The 22,564-nt window shown below is 37.4% G+C and overlaps 1 long non-coding RNA gene across 1 annotated transcript; it reads left to right on the top strand.

The window, feature by feature from the left end:
* Positions 1–568: 568 nt before the first annotated feature.
* LOC130454547 (uncharacterized) lies at positions 569–11,740 on the top strand. Its single transcript, XR_008912168.1, has 3 exons — positions 569–1,230; positions 7,255–7,428; positions 7,643–11,740. It is a non-coding gene; the product is annotated as an uncharacterized LOC130454547 (long non-coding RNA).
* The last annotated feature ends 10,824 nt before the right edge of the window (positions 11,741–22,564 follow it).

Below are 22,564 nucleotides of genomic sequence, written 5' to 3'. Positions count from 1 at the left end.
CCCATTTCTATTTGAATTTGGCACGGAAAGATAAAGTGATAAACAATCAGGCAACCAGTATGTGTCAAAGGCAAGACTTGAACCAAAGACTTCCTGGATCCAAAGTCAGTCCAGAATCTACTTTGGCACACTGCCTCTTATACCACTGTTGTTCATAAAAAAATAAGGCTAGAAAGCTTTCTTTCCAAAGAAACAACCTCCAGACTTCCCTGAGGGGAATCACCTGACCATAGAAAAAGAGGAACTTTTCTAGAACCCAACGTATGCTTCTTTGGCCCAATGGACAAGAGCTGCGATGACGAACTGTTTCACCTATGAGATAAAAAAATGGATGGAGGATAAGTCTGATTGTCTGACTTGACTTTATCATGCTGGGAGAAGAGGTGATCCAACAAGGCCAGGGGAAAAGGGAGGGAGGACGTGAGGTCCAGAAGGGTAGCGAATCTCAGCCACTGGCTCCAGGGAAAGGTGCTTGGGAGGCAGTTGGGCCACGTGACAGTACAGGCGAGTGACCTCAGTAGGGAAGAAGTAAATCATGTTTTCCCCATATGGAGACCCACATTGCTCCGAACTATTCAAGTTGTAGCTGTGCTCATAGGCTAGTTGATATCCTATTACTTTTGAAGTTTCCCCTACCAGAAATAGTAGCCGGTTCGCCAGTTCAGAGAAGCTTCAAAGCCTAAAGCAAAAAATCCCTGCCCCCCCCCCCCCCCAATCCAGGATTATAGGATGATTGTCGTGATAGGAGAACTGTCCAGTGGTGACTGAGAGATGGGCTGTGCTGAGAAGCCAAGAAAGAGAGGAACCAAACTGTCTAAAAATAGGCGTTGTCCATGACTCGTGACTGACAGCGTTTCCTCCAGGACAGCTGAGCCCCAGTGACCAACATGGCTGAGGATGGGTCAGGGAGACAGAGAGTCCCCACAAGGCTTAGGCAGACGCTATTTTTAAGCCAGTTTACTGAATTCATACATGCTTTCGCAGTGACCTCGTCAGGTGCTTGTGTGAAATGAAATGCGATGGAAGGAGAAAGCTAAGACCGGAAAGAGACGGGACAGACAGAAGTAGGACGTAGAGAACAAATGAAGATGGAGTGCAAGCAGAAGAGCAGGACGGGTGGAATTTCACGGACAGACCAGGCTAAAAAACCTGGCAAATGGCAGGCGTACAGGTTAAGGCAACTTCTGTAGGAACTGTCATTATGGGATATTTAAGGGGAAGAAACAAGAGGTAAACATCTAAATATTTTTATTTTTTCCTTAATACAGAACAAAGTATAAACTCATTGCCGGACAAGGAAAGAGTTAGAGGAAGGATTGGATTTTCCATAGATTAAACAGGGAGGCAATGAAGGCATCCAGGGTGAGGATTGCTCAAAAGAGACCAAGTCTCTTGGTCCCGTGGTCAGTTAGATAGGAGGAGAACTAGTATAAAACTATGGCAAAAACCTAGAGAGGAGGGTGACCCATAGTGTTGAAGACTGGAGAAAGGTTCAGAAGAACGAGGGCTGAGAAAAGGTCATTAGACCTGGCAATTCAGAGATCACTTTGGACAGAGTTAGCGTTGGAGAGAGCTATTTCAGTGAATGATGAAGTTGGAAGCCAGGCGACAGAGGATTAAAGACAGTGGGAATGGAAAGGAAATGGAGACATTCCTTACAGGCAACCTTCTTAGAGTTCAGCTACAGGGGCAGCTAGAGGAGCCCAATGGATAACCTGGGTTCAAATCTGGCTTCTGACACTTCTTAGCTGTGTGGCTCTGAGCAAGTTACTTAACCCCAGTTGCATAACTTATTCCATTCTTCTACTTTGGAACCAGTATGTAATGTTGATTCTGTATAAATGGAGATTTTGAGCCTTTGGACGTCATCCCCCAGAAGTCCTTTAGCATTTCCCAAAATTCTCTTTTCCTGTTTCCCCGCATTTTGTGTGGTTGTATTTAAGTGACTGTAACTCCTCCCTCTTCCTCTCTTGGACCTTCAACCAGGCTGAAGTCAGGCAGTTCTTTTGTTTTAGTTATTAACAAAACTTTATAAAATAAAATATTTAGTATTTGATGATTAATTTTAAAACCCACAATTCTAAGACAGAAGGTAAGGGTTAAAAAAAGTTACACTACAAAAGCAGGAACAATAAAGGAAAATAGCTAGCAGGAATAGATAAATCAAGGGAGGGTTTTTTTGAGGATGGAGGAGACATAAACATAGGCAATAGGAAAGCAATTAGTAGACAGAGAGATTGAAAATTAATGAGAGTGAGAATGATACATGAGCCAATATACAGAAGAAGATGGCACAGAATGGGATCATTTCTGCATGTAGAGGTCTTTGTATTGGCACGAAGAACCTCCTCTTCAGGTGAGAAAGAGGTGAAAGAGATACCGGGAAAGGGTATCGAAGTAATATGAAATGAGAAAGGGGAAAAGAGGGAGTTCCCAGCACATGGCCTCAATTATCCTTTGAAATCTCAAACACATACTTGAATACTTAGAGTCTGGTTGGGGAAATCTATTATATTTTTCAAATTCCCTTGAAAAAATTAAATGAAAGCAATAATTCTCATGATTTAGCATGGTATGCTATTGGTAACAATATCTTAATAGTGTTAAAAAAAAGAAATTATCAAACACATTTTTCAGCTAAATGAGTTGGAGGAGAGAGCTATGGGAGGTTTGAGAAGGGATAAAAAGGATTGAAAGAACCACTGTAGTGAGATAGTGAAGTGGTTAGGAAGATATAATAGGATTGCCTTGTTGCAGTGCAGAGGCCAGTGTTTTTATGCAGAGGCATAAATTTGTAGTGGACTCAGTCAACATGGTTTCATGATTTTCTCTAGCTTCATTAATAAACACGTGAATAAGAATGAAACCAGTGAATGATGGAAGTAATCCAATGCTGGAGCTTAGCAGGAAATAGTATCATATCATAAATAATCTGAAAACTGGTGATTCTTGGTTCTACCATTTACTAGTTGTGCAATGTTTGACATTTAAATTCAGCAATTTTTTAAAAGATGAGTGTAATATACTTGCACTTACTGCTTCATAGGATAGTTGTAAGGAAGACACTTTGTAAACAAATGCTATATCTATCTGTATGTGTGTATACACATATATAATATATATGAATGTATAAATGTCTGTATAACAAGAGTAATGAGCATTAGGATGAATATTCTTGAAGGGTTGAAACTTCTTTTTTTAAGTGATTCTGGAAAGTCTTATATTTAAGAAACACCTTCCTTCACCTTCCTCCTTACCACAGACACAAGTTAGATCTGAAACAATCACAACTGTGCTTATGAATGCCCTAGAAAGCACTTCTTTAGTGCAGTTAAGATGTTCTGGGTCCCTGTTTTATCACTCATTCTTTTCTTGTCTAGGTTGCATCATTTGGATGGTCAGACTTGGGTTTAGGAATATCAGTTTGGACCAAGCATGTTGGCACACACCTGCAATACCTGCTTATAGGAAAGGCTGAGGCCGGTTGATCTCTTGAGTTGGAGAATATTCAACTACAGTTGGGCTAAAGCTGTTATCCAGTGTTGGCACAAAGCCTAGCACAAATTAATGGAGGACTACTAAGCTACCTGAGGGGCAAATTGGTCAGATTGGAGGAAAAAAAATAGATCGGGTTACATTTTCCTTGCCAATCAGAATAAGAGCAGGGACCAGGAGTCACCACTGAACACCACTGAGAAAGATAAGGAAAGACTTGAAAGAATGGAATATCAATTTGTCAGCTTTGTGAAGAATTTATTTATAGATTGAAATCAGGAGGATGTTGGAATCATGTGATGATACAGTGTAAGGTCCCCCTCTTTCAAAGGAATCTTATCAATCCTATATTTTGTATGGTTAGAATTTTGAACCCTTGGACTTCATCCCACAGAAGTCCTTCAATATTTCCCAGAATTCCTCTCCTCTCTCCACCATATTGTGTGGTCATATTTGCATAAATTTTCTGTAACTCCTCCCTTCTTTATCAAGACCACAGCTGGAGTTAGTTTCCTTTTAACTCTAGGTTTTTTTATTTTAATAAATCTTATAAATATATTACTTGAGATATTGCCTATTGATTTTAATTCTCCCAATTTCCTTCAAACTTCTCTTACAGAATTCAGATAGAGAAGCTCGATCTGGACATCGTTCTTCAAATTTTCCCATTTCTCCCAAATTCCTCCCCAGACTCAACTTCTTGCCTTCTACCCAAGTTCTAATTTCATCAAATTCCCCCATGCAATTTCCTTCTTCTTATTCAACTCAAATTCTTCTCTCTTCCAGACTATCTCGTCACCATGACATCTACTCACTCAAAAATGATGGCTGGAACCCTACATTCTCATTCTGGGTACCTTAGATATGATACTAAGTTTTCCCTTATCTTGCCAGTATAGGCTCATTCCAAATATCTCCATTCCGCCCTACCCAAACCACCACCACCACCACCAATACACCACTGTTTTCTTCTTCATTAGAATTTAAGTTCCTTCAGAGAAAGGATTGTCTTACTTTACTTATATTGGTTTTCCCAATACTTAGTAGTATATTGCCTAGGAAATAATAAAGGCTTAATAATTGATACATCAGGGACAACTAGGTGGAGCCAAATCTGGAGACTAAGAGGATCTGAGTTCAAATCTGACCTCAGATACTTCCTAGCTATGTGACCATGGGATAGTCACTTAATCCCCATTGCCTTGCCCTTACTATTCTTCTGCCTTGGAACCAATACTTAATATGGATTCTGAGGTATAAGATAAATGTTAAAATTATAATAATAAGTGCTCAATCAATTTACATCAAAACCTTGGGCATTTTGTATATTCAGAAAGAGATTCCTAGTTTGTAGAACAACACTACTGCTACGTGTCTGGGTGAGGGGTAGAGTTGATGCAAATACATTGAGGAAGAGGAGGGACATTACATCTTCTAGAGAACATGAGGTGCCAATTTCTCTTCAAGAGCCAATTCCAGACATAATGAGAGAAAGAAAGATTTTATAAGCTATAGGTGTGTAGAGGAAGACAATTTCTCCACATGTAACAGACTTCTAGCTTTCCTTCTGAGTCTTGGGGAATTTTCTCTGGGTTGAGATGGGGGTTCCCACCCCCAGTGGGAAGGGAGAGGGAAAAGAATAAGCATTTATCAGAATCTACCATGTGACAGGTCCCATGCTAAGCATTTTGTAAATATTAACTCATTCATTCTGTTTTCTGATATATTCTAATAAGTATAACTTCTCTGGTGTGTGTTTGTCATTTGTTTAGCTAAATGGATTAACAAACAATTTATTGCTTATGTCTTTTGGGTGACAAACATTTGATTGGAAGAGACAGAATTTTTTAGTTTAAGAGAACAACTCTTGTTTGAAACTAAAAAGTGTGCACCCCAGACCAACAATTTGGGAGTTGGAGGAAGGGAGAAGATAAATATCATTCTAGTTCAGCAAAATTCTCAGAGACTGGATGAACGGGTTTCTGGTCTCCTGGCCCTTCCTCTGCTTTCCTCAGGGCAGGAATGATAGTCTCCCTTAGAGAGGGGTAACAAGATTCCAGAAATATCTATTAGTGTCTCTTATAAGATTCATTTAGACAATCCATTTGGACATACACATTTTACTTGGACACATCTCACACTTGTTTTCTCTGCTTCCAAGAATTGTAAGGAGAAAATTGTTTTTTATATCTTTAAAGAACAACATCTATAGTACGTTGGGGGTAACAGATTAATGTCATTATCTTGCAGAATTAAATATTATAACTATATCTGCAGGCGTCTCATTTCCCTATTAGATAGTAAGTATAGGAATCAAGTCTTACCTGAACTTTGTGTCCCTCTCAGCACCTATTCCAGCACTCTAAGCATAATCAATGTTTAATAAATATTTGTAAAGAATTATATTATTATGTTGCATACACTTGTACCTGGTGTCCCAGAACCCTGAGTTTACATGGACCAAGTTCGTTCTTGGGAACTGCTAAGTAGTGATCTCTTTGATTCACACAATGTAACTGGTTCATGTCTAAGACTCAGAAAGGGAGAAAGGAGGTTCTCAGCTCCTAAACAGCAATCAAGATAATAAAACATACAATATAAGATCAGTTTTATTTAACCTAACAAAACCCACAAAATAATCAAGCTTCCTATATGGTGAACCTTTATGTTCCTATGACTTAAACAGTCATCCAGACTCACTATGCATTGAGATCCAGCTACAAGGGGGAAGAATTTGGGATTAATTGGGATGAATCCCTCTCCCTAGACCTACACAGTTCATCACTCAGTCAATAAGCATTCATTAAATACCTACTATGTGCCAGGTACTACACTAAGCACAGGTTCATGCAATTCCTATACAACAATAAAGCATGAGGTCCTGATTTTCCCCTCTACATCTTGGTTCTATCCCTTGCCACTTCTCATCTTTAGCTCCCTTATAGTCCAAGAACTCTCAGCCCAGAAAATTTGTTCTAAAACTTCAGGATGATCTAGGAGCTACTCTCCTGGGTCCATGAAGTTGGTCCTATAATTCCTAAATAACTCTGCCCAGGTTACTACTACACTGCTGCTGGCTGGTGTTCTACATCTCTGTCTAGCCCTGGAAATCCATAACTGCCTCCTCCCAATGTCATCTATGGTACTACTGGATCTGGAGACAGACAGACAGACAGACAGACAGACAGACAGACAGACAGACAGAGAGAAAGAGACAGAGAGAGACAGAGGGAGGAAGGGAGAGTCCCTGATTCACCAGTCTTTAAGCTGTGATAAACTAAGGATAAGTGATTAAGGTGCCAGCTCCTCAGCATGTCATTCCTCTCCGGGCTGTACTGGTAACTCATCTTAACAAGATTTTCCCTAGCGTGCCATGAAAATCTTTTTCATCCTGGAAACTCCTTCCACTCCTAGACAACGTCTCACATTAGAAATACCCTCCTCTCCTGGTGTCTCTCCTAAAGAGAGCTCGAGAACCTCCCATTTAAAAAGGAGGCCCAGGCCATCTATGTTTTTCTTCCTCTCCACACTGCCCTGTTGCCACCTCCACAGGACTTTCTCTCCCTTCACCACCACCACCATCATGTTTCGGCTCCCTTTTGTTAATTGACTTCTCCCATGAGAATGTAAACTTCTTGTAGGCAGGGACGGTTTTTCTTCTGGCTTCTATTCCCAATCTTAAACTGGTACTTGACACATAAGAAACACTGAATAAAATTTGCTTGTTGATTTTAATCGAGTTTTTTCTTTTCCTTCCAGGTCCTATCCCTAAGGGGAATCTGGAACTGATGTATCTTTTCTCTTGAAGCTGGAAGCCAGAAAACCAGAATCTCTCTCTTCTCCTAAGATTTCAACAACTGAAGTATTGAGCAACCAATTTCCACCAAAAAGGAGAATCTTAGGCATATGAGTTTTAAGCCCCTGATTCCACTGGTAAATGTCCTTTTTTTTTTAAACCCTTACCTTCCATCTTAGAATCAATACTGTATTTACAACCATTATATGTCTCCCAGGGGCAGTTAGGGAGCACAGTGGATAGAGTGCCAGCCCTGGCAGGAAATTTCCTCTTCTGAGTTCAAATCTAGCTTCAGATTCTTACTAGCTGTGCGACTGGCCAAATCACTTAACCTTTTTTTTTTTGCCTCAGCTTCTTTATCTGTAAAATGAGTTGAAGAAGGAACCAGCAAACCACTCGAGTATCTTTGCCAAGAAAACCCCAAATGAGATCATGAAGAATTGGACACAACTGAGAGATGAATGGCCACATGTCTCCCAATTTCCCCTTGGCTGAACTGTAATTTATTTCTTGACAGGTTATGTTTCCATGGTTCACTACTGTTTCCATCACTGAAACTATATTTATGTTAAAAACATACTATTGTTGTTATTTTTTCTCAAAGAGAAACTAATGATAGTTGAAAGGTCCACTGCAATTTCCCAAATGTATTAGTATTCATTCTCCTCCTCCTGCTTACTTCTGGGTCCAGTTCATTGTTCTTCTTCAATATGTGTGAAAGAACCATGTACTTATGGACTAGCTCCCTGGGCACTCAATAGCACTATTCTCACACTCTCACTAGACCTTCTTGACCTTTCTAGACACCTCCCTGCCCCTGGGAGACATATAGTGGTTGTAAATCGGTTTCTGCATATCAATGCTGAAGCATTTTACAAATGCTTGCAACAGAAGCAACATTTAATATAGAATCAAAAGAACATATGCCAGTAGAATCAGGGGCTTAAAGCTCGTATGCATAAGATTCTCCTTGGTAGAAATTGGTTGCTCAATGCTTCTCCTTGTGTAAGGTGTGGAGTTGTTGAGAGCTTGGGAAAAGAAAGAGATTCGGGTTTTCTAGCTTCCACAGGCACGAGGAGTGACTTTCCCAGATGGAAGGAAATACTGGTGGGAGAATACCGGGATCCTCACTGCAAACTTACACAGCCTGTTCATGGATCATAGCTAGATCTTAAAACAGGGTAGCATGACTGGGGATGCAGACTCTAAGTGATCACCCTGGTACAAATATCAATATCAAAATAGGTCTTGATCAATGACACATGTAAAACCCAGCGGAATTGTATGTCAGATCTGGGAGGAGGTGGGGGCATAGGAGGGAAAGAACATGAATCTTGTAACCATGGAAAAAGATTCTAAATTAATTAAATAAACAAATATTTCAAAAATAACATAAAATAAAATAAATAAATGAATGAATGAAAGAATGAACAAATAAATAAATAACTGAACAAATGAATGAATAAATAAATTAAGAAAGAAGGAAAGAAAGAAAGAAAGGAAGGAAGGAAGGAAGGAAGGAAGGAAGAAAGAAAGAGAGGGAAAGAAAGAAAGAAAGAAAGAAAGAAAGAAAGAAAGAAAGAAAGAAAGAAAGAAAGAAAGAAAGAAAGAAAGAAAGAAAGAAAGAAAGAAAGAAAGAAAGAAAGAAAGAAAGAAAGAAAGAAAGAAAGAAAGAAAGAAAGAAAGAAAGAAAGAAAGAAAGAAAGAAAGAAAGAAAGAAAGGAAAGAAAGAAAGAAAGGAAAGAAAGAGAGAGAGAGAGAGAGAGAGAGAAAGAAAGAAAGAAAGAAAGAAAGAAAGAAAGAAAGAAAGAAAGAAAGAAAGAAAGAAAGAAAGAAAGAAAGAAAGAAAGAAAGGAAGGAAGAAAGAAAGAAAGAAAGAAAGAAAGAAAGAAAGAAAGAAAGAAAGAAAGAAAGAAAGAAAGAAAGAAAGAAAGAAAGAAAGAAAGAAAGAAAGAAAGAAAGAAAGAAAGAAAGAAAGAAAGCAAGCATAGGGTAGCATGCAGATGGAACTTTAGGATTTGTTAACTCCCAGTCCTCTCTGTCTTAATTAGCACAAACTGACAGAAATAATCAATTCAGCTTTGTTTTGTAATCATACAATCAGTCTTCATAAAATCACTTTTAGTTTTGTTTACTAGAAAACCCAGTTAGTTTTTGAGTATTTGACAGAGGCCAATGTCTGGGCAAAGGCTCTAATATATGCCCAAGAGAGAGATACCCGTTTGTATACAAGAGTGTGCATCTTTGTGCACAAGCAATGTAGAATACTCGAGCTATCCAAAACATCCAGCCTACTTTAGTTGCATAAAAAATATATTTTCCCCACTAGTTGTGTTTTAATGAGAACTTATATGTGTGTGCATATATGTATATGTACATACATATACATACCAAAATACTAGGGGGGGGGACCAAGTTGCCTCAGTAAATTACCTATTTTTCAGTCCATTGAGTTAGTCCATCGATATGTAGTTCTTTCACAGATACTAAAGAGGGACAATGAATTGGAATTGTCCAGAATCAAAAAGGAGGCAGGTACCATATGCCATGTTTGCCTGAGTCCCTCAGCAAATCACTTTTCCACTTTGTTGTATTCTTGTTCTAACCCCTATATATATCCCCTATATAATAGCCACAGCTACTGATTACAATGCTTTCATTTCCTCAAGAAAGAAGGCAATGCCACAAGAGGAAAGGATGCTGGGCTGGCAAGAGGAGGAAGCTGTATCTTTTATAGAATTGGGAAATCTCTCCAAAGTATGTAATACTGGTTTTAGGTACACATGCAAAATAGAACCACAAGCTACAGGCTCCTAGGTTAGGTGACAGAGAGACTTTGGAACTTGAAGGTGGAATGTGCTCTTATGACCCTCCAGCCAGCAGAATTTCCCAGAGATGAATTTTCTTCTGTGTCTACCAGCACCTGTCACCATATTTTAAGCCTCCCAAAGAAAGCTTCCTGTTCTCAGATATACAAGAATTTTATGAGATTGGGTCTGCAAAGAAGTCCTCCTACATTGCAAAGTCACTCGGGTAATTGGATGCATCTTCCTTTTAGGTATCCTGGCAACAAGCAATAAAGCAAAGCAACAAGCATTTATTAAGTGCCTACTGTATGCCTAACATTATGCTGAGTGCTGGAAATACAGACACAAAGCAAAAAGACAGTTCTTGTGTTCAAGGAGCTTACATTTTTAAAGGGGGGAAGACAGCACACAAAGGAGCTGGCTCAATTACTTCTAAACTTTGGTTTATACCCTGGAATTACCCCCTAATTTCTCCAGGAATTTTGAAGGTGGAGCCCAGAGCCCTTTCTGATTCCCAACCCCAGGCTTGTATTTAGTTGCTTCCCAAAATTTCGACTGGTCCCTTTTTTTTGTGGAACGGCGATGCTCTCTCCTCCCCTTCTTCTCCTCCATATCTGCATTGAAGAAGAATGAGTTTTCTATTTTTGTGAATTAAAGTGATAGAAACTTTAAATAAGCAAATAATTTTTATGAGGAACAGGCCAGTTCCTTATTTAATCTATTGTTCCCTGACCTCAACAGCTCTGAAATCATAGGTCGTGAATTATTCTCAACTAGTGAAGAAAGTACTGTATCTCCCATGTCTCTGTGCTATTTCAGACACAGGCACATGCACCTGCGTATGAACTCCTTTCTCCTCTCCTCCCAGGAATAAATCAGACACTCAAACAGGAGTGTCTTGGTAGAGGGACAAAAAGCCCTTCTAAATTCTAACCCAAACCAAGACAGAGACCCAATTTCCCTAATTGCTCAATTTTCATGCTAATGTAGATTTGAAATTGTTGACTACTTGGCTTTCCATCATTTCAGTCATCATAAACGCAAGGATCAGAGCCTTTCTCTCTTCTTCCTCTTTCTATTCCATCTCTAAAAAGAAAAATTGTTTATTTTAAAAGTTTATTTGTTTCTATTTACTTTGGAAGTAAATAGAAATGCTGATTTATGTGGATTTATTTTGTATCCTGTAACTCTGCTGAAATTATTAATTATTTCCAATAGATTTTTAGTTGATTTTCTCAGGTTCTCTAAGTACACCATCATATCATCTGCAAAGAGTGAGTGTTTAATTTCTTCACTGCCTACTTTAATCCCTTCAATTTCTTTTTCTTCTCTAATTGCTACAGCTAACATTTCTAGTATAATATTAAATAATAGAGGTGATAATGGGCATCCTTGCTTCACTCCTGATCTTATTGGGAAGGCTCCTAACTTATCCCCATTTCAGATGATATTTGCTGATGGTTTTAAATAAATACTGTTTATCAATGATACATGTATAACCCAGCAGAACTGCTTATCAGCTTTGGGAGGGGGGGAGAAAGAGTGAGGCATGGGAATCATGAATCATGTAACCATGGGAAACTATTTTAAATTTTAAAATAAATACTGTTTATTATTGTGAGGAAAGGCCCTTCTATTCCTATATTTTCTAGTGTTTTTAATAGGAATGGGTGTTGTATTTTATTAAAGGCTTTTTCTGCATCTATTGAGGTAGTCATGTGATTTCTGTTAGTTTGGTTATTGATATGGTCAATGATGTGGATGGTTTTCCTTTTGAGTCCCTTTTTAGCAAAATGTAGTTTCCCTAGTTGCTCAGCTAAGTAGCACAATGGATAAAACCCTAAGTCTAGAGTCAGAAAAAGACATTTTCTTGAATTCAAATCTGGTCTCAGACACTTACTAGCTGCATGACCCTGAGCAAGTCACTTAATCCCATTTGCTTCAAAACCTCATGTATAAAATAAATTAGAGAAGAAAATGGCAAACCATTCTAATATCTTTGCTAAGAAAATCCTAAATGGGCTCACAAAGAGTCAGACACAACTGAACAAAAAAAAATCACTAAGGATGTGGTGCATAATTAATAATTACTAAGGAAATAATCCAAGCTGTATGACTTATTAACTAAATGGGGATAATAAATGAGTCAATTAGTATAATAAATCAGTCAGTCCAAAGGCCTTGAATATAGAACAAGACATAGTTTTGTGTATTAAACACAATTAATCAATTAAGACCAACTAATAAAAAGAAAACAATTAACCAGGATACAGAATTAGGTAATCTGATTTCTAATTGGAGGAAAGATTAGGGAATTTCCAAGTTGGGAGAGGGAGACTGAACAGGTATAATTCCCTGAATTCAGAAAAAGAGATATCTCATTCCCCCTAAGTGTCTGCAAACAATCCAAGGATCATGGAAATAATTGATTGACCAACACAGAGCCAGTTTTCAGAGAAGATATATGGGTTGCTTGAGATGTATGGAGAAAATTCCTAACATCAGTCTTTGGATCCCACTGGGTTTCTTCTTTTCAACATATCTTAGGTCCTTAGATAAGGGCCTCTAGGAAACAGAGGTGGTACAGCCATGCAGGGCGAGATTCAAACAATGCAATAAAGTTTTCTCATAATTCCCATAATTCAATAAAGTTTTCTCATCAAACAGAAATTGGGCTAGACCCATAATTGAAAAGAAAGGGAACTAAGCTAGTTTTGAGTCACAGAATGGAGTTGGTGTGATTCACTCAGTTTCCACAGGAAGAAGGCATCTAAAACATATACAGGGCTGTTTATGTGGCAGGGAAGGCTGTTGGTTTATTTTTGTCCCTATAGGTTAGTGTGCCCCATAGAAATGTATAAATGTGGCTCACAAGGAGGAAAGAATAGGTATTTCTAGTATTTCCTCCCCAGCCCTTCTCTAAGGAAGTCTTTTATTCTGCTGCCAGGGGAGAAAGCACTGAGGCCAGAGATTGACCTCAGCCTAGGGGAGAGAGGGGAAGTTTTTGTTGTTCATTGATTTCAGTTGTGTCTGACTCTTCATGACTCCATTTGAGATTTTCTTGGCAAAGATGCTGGAATGGTTTGGCATTTCTTCCTCCAGCTCATTTTATAGATGAGGAATGGGGGCAAACAGGATTGTGATTTGCCCAAAGCCACTCAGCTCTGGCCAGATTTGAACTCAGGAGGATGAGCCTTGCTTACTTCAGGCTGGGTATGCCATCCTCTGAGCCACCAAATTGACCCAGAAAGAGTGTATTATGCTAGAATTATATCTGTCTGCTTCCTTAAATATTTAGTCTATTTTTAGGTTGAAGCTATTCTATGCTCCTGATTATTATCAGTTAATGTAGAAGAAACAACCCACACTATAATCTCTATGTATAATATCTTGGCTCCCTTCTTACCAAATGCCAGTTCCACCAAGAACGAACATAGTAAAGAGCAAATAAGTTTGTTTTTCCATGTCAGTAGCAAAGCAGAAATAAAAAAAAATATATACATATGAGACTTCATGCTAGATGATACAGATTGAATGAACTATTTCTTTGAGAGTGAGATAACACAGAGAGACTCAGATCTCACCTGAAGGGAAATTCCTCAAAGTCTCTAGTGTTGTAACCTGAGGATAGGGACATACTAAAGATTGCTAGGTCCTCTACTTGTTGACTATTTTTTCAGACTCTTTTTCTCCCTTCAATGACCTGAAAAGAAATTGGAATGGCACATACTTTGTCTTGGGGATGGAAATCTGAAGAGCTCAGATCTCTTTTTTTTTTCTCTCATTTTCACCAATTCCATCCATGCTCACCTCATGGGCATGAGGTGTGTAATAATTTTGAAAATTAAAACAACTCTAAGGTACCACTTCATACCTTTCAGAAATGGCAAATGCTGGAGAGGATGATGGAAAGTTGGCATACTAATGAACTGTTTGGTGAAGTTGTAAACTTTGTTTAAGTTTAAACATTCTGAAAAACAATTTGGAACAATTTCCAAAGGGCTATAAACTTGTGCATTCATTCTGACCCAGCAATGACACTATTATGTCTATATCCCAAGGAGATCAAAGAAAAAGGGAAGAGACATTAATGTGCAAAAATATTCATAACAGCTTTTAGTGATGACAAAGAATTGGAAACCATGGGGATGTTCATCAGTTGGGGAATGACTGAACAAGTTGTGGTATATGACTGTGATGGCATACTAGTGTGCTATAAGATATAATGAGGGGGTGGTTTCAGAAAAACATGGCAAGACCTATATGAACTGACCCAGAATGAAGTGAGAACAGGGAGATCATTGTGCATAGTAATAGCATTGTTGTAATGATGATTAACTGTAAAAGACTTGGCTACTCTGATCAATACAATGATCCAAGACAATTCCATTTTGGAAAAAATTCTATCCACTTCTCAGAACTGTTGAGCTGTGAGTGCAAATTGAGAAAGGAGCGAAGGAAGGAAGGAAGGAAGGAAGGAAGGAAGGTAGGAAGGAAGGAAGGAAGGAAGGAAGGAAGGAAGGAAGGAAGGAAGGAAGGAAGGAAGGAAGGAAGGAAGAAAAGAAGGAAGGAAGGAAGGAAGGAGGAAGGAAGAAGGAAGGGAAAGAATAATTATTATGTACACTCTTTGAATAGATATTGTCTTGTCCCATCATATAATGATTTTTTAAAAGAAAACTTTATTTTTAAAAGAAATGAAATATCAACTAGAACCTTTGTTCCAGATGTTATATTACTAGCTATAACAAATTGTAATTGGTACAAAATAGTTTGAAGATAGTTTTTTCATTTCTATTATTTGCCCATGCAAAATAAACACATTTTTATGGGCTAAATTCTGAAACACAATCTTTATTGTCCACAAAGGCATGCAAAATTATATATATACATATATATATATTTTTTTTAACTATAAGAGAAGTTACTACTCTTATAGGTACCTTTAAGGAACTTCACACACACACACACACACACACACACACACACACACACACACATATAAACTGTGCATTAAGGAACAGTGCCATGTTACATATCAGAACTAAATGCTGCTTAATATCTTTTTGACAAATAGTTCTGTGAAAACCAAAATCCATATTGGTACGAGAGCTATTCCTCACTTTAAAAAGTGAACAAGTTAATAAATTATGCAAAAAATGTTGTAGAAATACACACACTGTAATGACAGACTAAAGGATAAATAGATCTCCACAGTTTGTTAAAAATTAACTTGCCATCTTCCCTTCTCCTCTTTTCTGTTTTGACACATTAAAATGCATTTGTGGGAGAGTGTACCCCATGTTTACAAAGGTGATATAGTTACTGTTCTTAATAAGCTATCTTAGCAAAATCCTTTGCTATGAGTTAATTGTTCCATTGGCTCATTATTAGTGGAAAACACACAGCTGAGGCCTTATTAACTATAATTTTAAGAGCAGTCATCCACAGATTACTCCTTGGAACTCAAGATCACAGCTGCCCTCTAAGCACCCAAACTGTGAGTATAAATGAAAGTTGAGGAAATATTCTAGAAAAATATTACATATTTGTACATGAATATTGTCTGCCCTGATAGAATGTGAACTCCTCAAGGGCAGGGATTGTTTTGTTTAATTCTAAAGTTCTGTGAATAATTTATTCAACTAATATTTATTGTGAAGCATGTGAAGACTGCTTCGGCTGAACAGATGGAAGAAACCAATAAGAACGTTCAACGACTGAGATGGCGACGCAGCAAAGCACTGTGGAGTGCTTAGGGCGTGTTGGAGCACAAAGGACAACACGGCCATCCAATGCAGCTGAGGAAGTCTCCAGGTGTAACGATTTTTTGTGCCAATGGACCCAGGTTTCCAATGCCGAGAGAGTGGGACTGTCTCTGTGCATTGACTTTTCCACTTAAATCTCCTTCACACACAAGTGTCTTTGTGCACACTCATCTACATCACAGATGAAAACACACAAAGACAATCATCATCCTCAGTTACAGAGAGACTACTACCATAATATTTATTAATCACCTACTATGAATGAAAGATTTTGTTAAATCCTGGACAATATAGAAACAAAGAGATAATTCCTTCCCCCAAGGGTCAATCCTAGGGTTTCCACTAAATTAGAACATATTTATAATGAGAGCACAGATAAATGTGGGGTGAAACGCAATGAAAGGTTCATTCATTATGCTGCAGATTCTAGAAATTGTGTTATTCCTTCAAGGAGAGCTCAAATCAAAGTTAGAATATAGGGGAAGAAAATAATTCTCAAAAATATGCAATTTTTTTCCTCTTATAGAGTTCTTGGACTTTGATGAAAGAAACCACAGTGTAGTTGAAAGCCATACTCAAGCCTTGCTGAGAAAAACCATCAAACAAAATATTTTCATGCCTTCAGTCCCATTTGACATGGACAAAAGTGACATCTCTGGAGATTTGCAAAGAGTAATCTCTTTCAAGTTTTGTATAGGTGAGGAGTAAACTTTGTTGTTGTTATTTTTTATTTTATTGCATATTTTTCAAATGTAAACTTGACTGTCAAGGAAAAAAGAATATAGATAAATCTGTGAATCACTATTATGTACTGCCTGGATTGTTAAAGTATATAATTAATTTAACTCTGTAATTCGAATATTGCCATGCTTGTCTATGTCTCTGAACTTTGGTGTATTCAATAATTGTTTCATAAACTCCTTTTTTTCCATATATTCTCATTTGTTTGCTATCACTGTTAGTAACCTCATCTCCTCACACAAAGCACAAATAAACACCCTTCCTGTACAATCAAGCAAAACTAAGTTGCATGGGACAGATAGATAGCACAGTAGAGAGAGCACCAGACCTGAAGATGAGAGATCATGGGTTCAAATCTGATGTCAGACGCTTTCTAATTGTGTGACCCTGGGCAAATCATTTGACTTTGGTTGCCTAGCCCTTACTGCTCTTCTACCTTGGAAGTCAATATTCAGTATTGATTTTAAAACAGAAGGTAAAAATTTGTTGGGGGGGGTTTTGTCCATATATGGATCATTTTAAAAAGCTTTACAACTCATTTTTCCCTGCTGGTCCATCACCTCTTGATGAAGAGAAAGGAAACATAATTCATCATTGGTCTTCTAGAGTGTTGGTTACACACTGCTTATCAGAATTGCTAAGATTTTCACAGCTCATTTCTTTTTTACTATGGTAGTTGTCGTAGACATTGTTTTTCCAGTTATGATTATTTTACACTGCAAGTATTTTGAGGTTTCTCTAAATCTGTCACTTTCATTTTTCTTACAGTATAATAATATTCATATTCCATAAACTTCATAATTTGCTCAGCCATTCCCAAATTAATGGAGTAATATTTATAATTCTTTGATATGTCAAAAAAAGGTCTGCTAAATATATTTTTACACATGTGAAATCCTTCCCCTTTTTTTTAAACCTATGAAGTATTGAAGCCAGATTTGAATCTTGGACCTCCTATCTCTATGGCTGGCTCTCAATCTGCCCCCTCTTTTCCCTCTTTTATAAAAGCTCTTTAGGATATAATCCTGATAGAGGAATCACTGGATCAAAAAAGTGTAAACAATTTAGTAACTTTTTGGTATAGTTCAAATTGCTTTCTAGAATAGTTGAATTCAAACTAGCGATATATTAGCGTGGCTGACTTCTCACAAGCTTGCCACAAGTTATCCTTTTCCTTTTTTGGGTCTTCTTTTCTAATCTGATCAATATAACGATATTGTCTCAGAGTTGTTTTAATTTACATTTTCTTATTAGTGATTTGGGGCATTTTTCCATGTGGTTGGTGGTAGCTTGCTTTTTTTCCCTATTTATTTTTATAATCTTTGACCATGTGGCCATTGGGGAATAACTTGTTCTATTTTTTAAATCATATCCATATATAACTTGGATATCAGACCTTTATCAGAGAAATTTACTGAAAATATTTTTCCCAGGTAACTTTTCCCTTGTAATTTTAATAGCCTCAATTTCCTTTGTGCAATTTTTCCATTTTAAGTCATCAAAAGTAAAATTGTGAATTGTATCTCCTGTGATTTTCTAAATATAATCAAGAATTCTTCTCCTGTCCTCTATGCATGCCTCTAACTTATTTGTGATTTTGCTCTTTTACATCTAGGACTTGTATCCATTTGGAATGTATTGTGGTATACAGTTTGAGATGTTGTTCTAAAGCTAATTTTTGCTACTCCTTTGAATTTCATTGAATGATTGTAAATCCTTATCCAAATAGTTGAAGGCCTTGAGTTTATATTCTATACTACTAGTACATTTGCTTCCAGATCTTCTATAACTAATTTTTTTTTTTTACTGATCAACATTTCCTTTTGTAAATCCAGAATGAGATAGTTTTGTGACTATTGCTTTATTTTTTTTTTTAACTCTTACCTTCCGTCTTGGAGGCAATACTGTGTATTAGTTCCAAGGCAGAAGAGTGGTAAGGGCTAGGCAATGGGAGTCAAGTGACTTGCCCAGGGTCACACAGCTGGGAAGTGTCTGAGGCCAGATTTGAACCCAGGACCTTCCATCTCTAGGTCTGACTCTCAATCCACTGAGCTACACAGCTACCCAGCTGCCCCCTGACTGTTGCTTTATAATATAGTATAAGGGTTGATCTTGCCTGGCTCTCTTCTTTCCACTTTTATTCCCCTGAGATTATTGACCTTTCACCACAAGATTAATTCATTATTTTTCTACTTCCATAAAGTATCACTTCGGCAGCTACCAACACTGGTAGGTAGCATTGCCATTTTGATGATATTAGCATTGCCAAATCATGAGCAATTAATCTCTCTCCATCTATTTCATCTGAATTTCAGTCAGGTCAAAAGCATGTATTAAGCACCGACATTAATCATGTATCCAGAATGCTACTAAATCCTGAGGATAAAAAAGGCAAAAACAATTCCTGCTCTCAAGGAGCTCCTAGTGTAATGGGGGAGACACCCCAACAATAATCATGCATGAACAAGATATATACAGGATATATTGGAGATGAGCTCAGAAGGAAAGCCCTAATATTACGGGGGATAAAGACAGGCTTGTTGCAGAAGATGGAATGTGAGCTAAGATTTGAAAGAAGCCAGAAAAGCCAGGAGGAAACAGTGAGGAAAGAGACAGTCCCAGGCAGTGAGTGAAAATGTCGGGAGTTGAGAGATGGAGGAACAGTAAAAAAATATATATCCCTAGATGATGGATTATACAGGGAGAAATGAAGTGTAAGAAAATTGGAAAAGGGGAAAGGGACTGGGTTATGAAGGGTTTGAACAGACAGAGGATTTTATATTTGATTGCGGATATACGAGGGAGCCATTGGAGTTCATTGAATGTGGGCAACATGATGAGACCTGTGCTAAATTTAGCAAGATCAGTCTGAGAGCCAATGAGGGAATGAAGACCTGAACATCCACCAGCAGTCACACCAAGGACGAGGTGATACGGGTCTGCACCAGGGAAGTAGCAGCGGCAAAGGATGTAAAGAAGAAATGATGAATAGGTTTTTAGAGAGAGAGTTTATGAGGTTTGATAACCAGTTTGATAACCAGATAACCAGGAAGAGAAAGAGTGGATGCCTAGGAGGAAACCACTTAAGACTTGTTCAATTTCTTTTTCTGAGATTGGGCTTTTTAATTCTTTATTTCTCATTCTAATATCCTATATTTTTATAAATACTCATCAATTTCATTTAGATTATCCACTTTGTTGGCATGTAATTGAGCAAAAGAGTTTCTATTGATTAACCTTATTTTCTCTTCATTTCTTGTGAATTCTCTTTTTTTGAATTTTAAAAATGGTAAGTGATCTCTTCACTTTAAAGATTGATTCGCTGATGGTTTTATTGCTTTTTAAAATAGCTCCTAGTTTTGTATATCAATTCATTACATTTTTTTAAACTAATACTTACCTTCTATCTTGGAGTCAATACTGTGTATTGGTTCCAAGGCAGAAGAGTGGAAAGGGCTAGGCAATGGGGGTTAAGTGACTTGCCCAGGGTCACACAGCTAGGAAGTGTCTGAGGCTAGATTTGAACCTTGGACCTCCTGTCTCTAGGCCTGGCTCTCCATCCACTGAGCTACCCAGCTGTCCCCTGCCTCTGATATCTTTTGCTTTGATGTTAACAAAATTTATCCAAGTAATGTCATTAGTCAGGGTAAAAGTCCCAAAGAAAGAAATTTTCTTTCAACATAACTGAGTCCTTACGTTTCAAGAGTATTCCATCCTCCACTCTTTTATGAACAAGTTCTTCCTGTTCCAACTCATGATTATGACTTCTAAGCATATGCTTTCCTCCATTATATCTTCTCTAGTTTTTTCTCTCTTCTCCCTCATACCTCCTATTTGCAAAGAAATATAAAGGAAGAAAAGGGGTCTGATCAAAGCTATTTTATAACTGAAGTAGTCTTGTTCTTATTTCTCTTCCTTTCCTCTTAAGCAAGTCAAGGCCCTAATTCCGCGTTCTTGTATTTTTTCCCTTTTTAATCAATCCTTTGATTTACTCTCTAGAGTAACATTTATTTCCGTTTATTTATTAACATTTATTTCTGCTTATTTATTAACATTTATTTTCATTTATTTATTAACATTTATTTCCGTTTATTTATTAACATTTATTTCCGTTTATTTATTAACATTTCTTTCCGTTTATTTATTAACATTTATTTCCGTTTATTTATTAACATTTATTTCCATTTATTTATTAACATTTATTTCCATTTGGGATGTGCTGGGTGTGTAGGGCCAACTAGCACCTCTGGCAGGAGAACTTGCCAAGTCCTTTTCAAGGCTGCTTTCTTCCTTTGGAGGCTACCTTCCACCCAGCCTTCGTCTGTGGCTCCGAGAAGCTCAGTGACTACACCTTTGTAAAACAGTCTTAGCGGACATGCTAAAGCAGGGTCAGGGGAACCAACAGCCTTCAAGCCCATCAGTGAGTTAGGGGATGTCTGCCCCAGAAGGACAGGTGGATGACGTTCCAGTGGCCATGAAGGCAGCAAAGTGGTTGCTATGGAGAGAGTTGAAATTGATGAGACACTGAAGACACTGAGGTCATACACTTCATCCCAGGCTACCACCAGTCATCTTGACTTTGACTCTGGAAGAGAGAGTATGGCTGATGACTTAGTGCAACTCTACCTCATTTAAATCCAATTCCCTTGAGGTCATTGGTTCTCTTAGAAAAGGAAAAATGATTAACAGTTTTAGCAAAGTTGTAGGATGTAAAATAAATCCACATAAATCATCAGCATTATTTCATACTATCAACAAATAAATAAAAAATAAAGAGCAAGAGATAGAAAAAAAGAAATTCCATTTAAAATAAAGGTAACAGTGGAATTATGTGTCAGATATAGGAGGTGGTTGAGGGGAGGGGGGGAAAGAACATGATTTTTGTAATCCTGGAAAAATGCTCTAAATTAATCAATTAAATAAAATTTAAAAATTTAAGAAAAAAATTAAAATGAAGTAAAATAAAGGTAGAAAATATAAAATGCCTACCTGGGGGGAAGGGGGTAGCTGGGTAGCTCGGTGGATTGCGAGCCTGGCCTAGAGACGGGAGGTCCTAGGTTCAAAAATCTGGCCTCAGACACTTCCTAGCTGTGTGACTCTAGGCAAGTCATTTCACCCCCATTGCCTAGCCCTTACCACTCTTCTGCCTTAGAACCAATACACAGTATTGATTCCAAGACAGAAAGTAGGGATTTAAATAAATAAATAAATAAATAAATGAAATGCCTACCTGGGAGTCTACCTGCATAGATAAAACCATGAATTACATGAACACGACTACAAAACATTTTCCACAAAAGTCTGATCTAAACAATTGGAAAAGCATTAGTTGCTCATAAATAGGCTGAATCAATATAATAAAAACAACCATTTAAATGTATTTACCTATTTAGTGCCATATCAAACTACCCAAACATTATTTCATAAACCTAGAAAAAAATAATAATAATAAAATTCATCTGGAAAAGCAAAAGGCCAAGAATAGGAATTAATGATTTCTATAATCCTGAAAAAATGCTCTAAATTAAAATTTTTTTTATTAAAATTTAAGAAAAAAATTAAAATTAAATAAAATAAAGGTAGAAAATATAAATTTTCTGATATGAAAAATATGAAGACAAGTCGCTTAGCTCTACCAGATCTCAAACTGTATTATAAAATGGCAACCATCAAAAAAAAATCTGGCACTAGCTAAGAAATAGCATAGTAGGTTAATGGCATAGATTAGATATTCAATACACAATAGTAACTGACCATAGTAACATAGTGTTTGACAAACCCAAAGATCCAAGCTTTTGGAAGAAGAACTCACTATTTGCCAAAAACTCCTGGGAAAGATAGAAAATAACATGACAGAAATTGGACACAAACCCACACTGTGTGCCAAATACTGTGAGATTTAAAATGGTTGAGGTCTTAAACTGTAGTGAGTTAAAATGGTGGAAGATATAAATTGTGAT

Source organism: Monodelphis domestica, chromosome 5, assembly GCF_027887165.1.
Source record: "Monodelphis domestica isolate mMonDom1 chromosome 5, mMonDom1.pri, whole genome shotgun sequence".
Lineage (NCBI taxonomy): Eukaryota > Metazoa > Chordata > Mammalia > Didelphimorphia > Didelphidae > Monodelphis > Monodelphis domestica.
The sequence above is the reverse complement of the archived record's forward strand: the minus strand, read 5'-3'. Positions and strand labels throughout refer to the sequence as shown.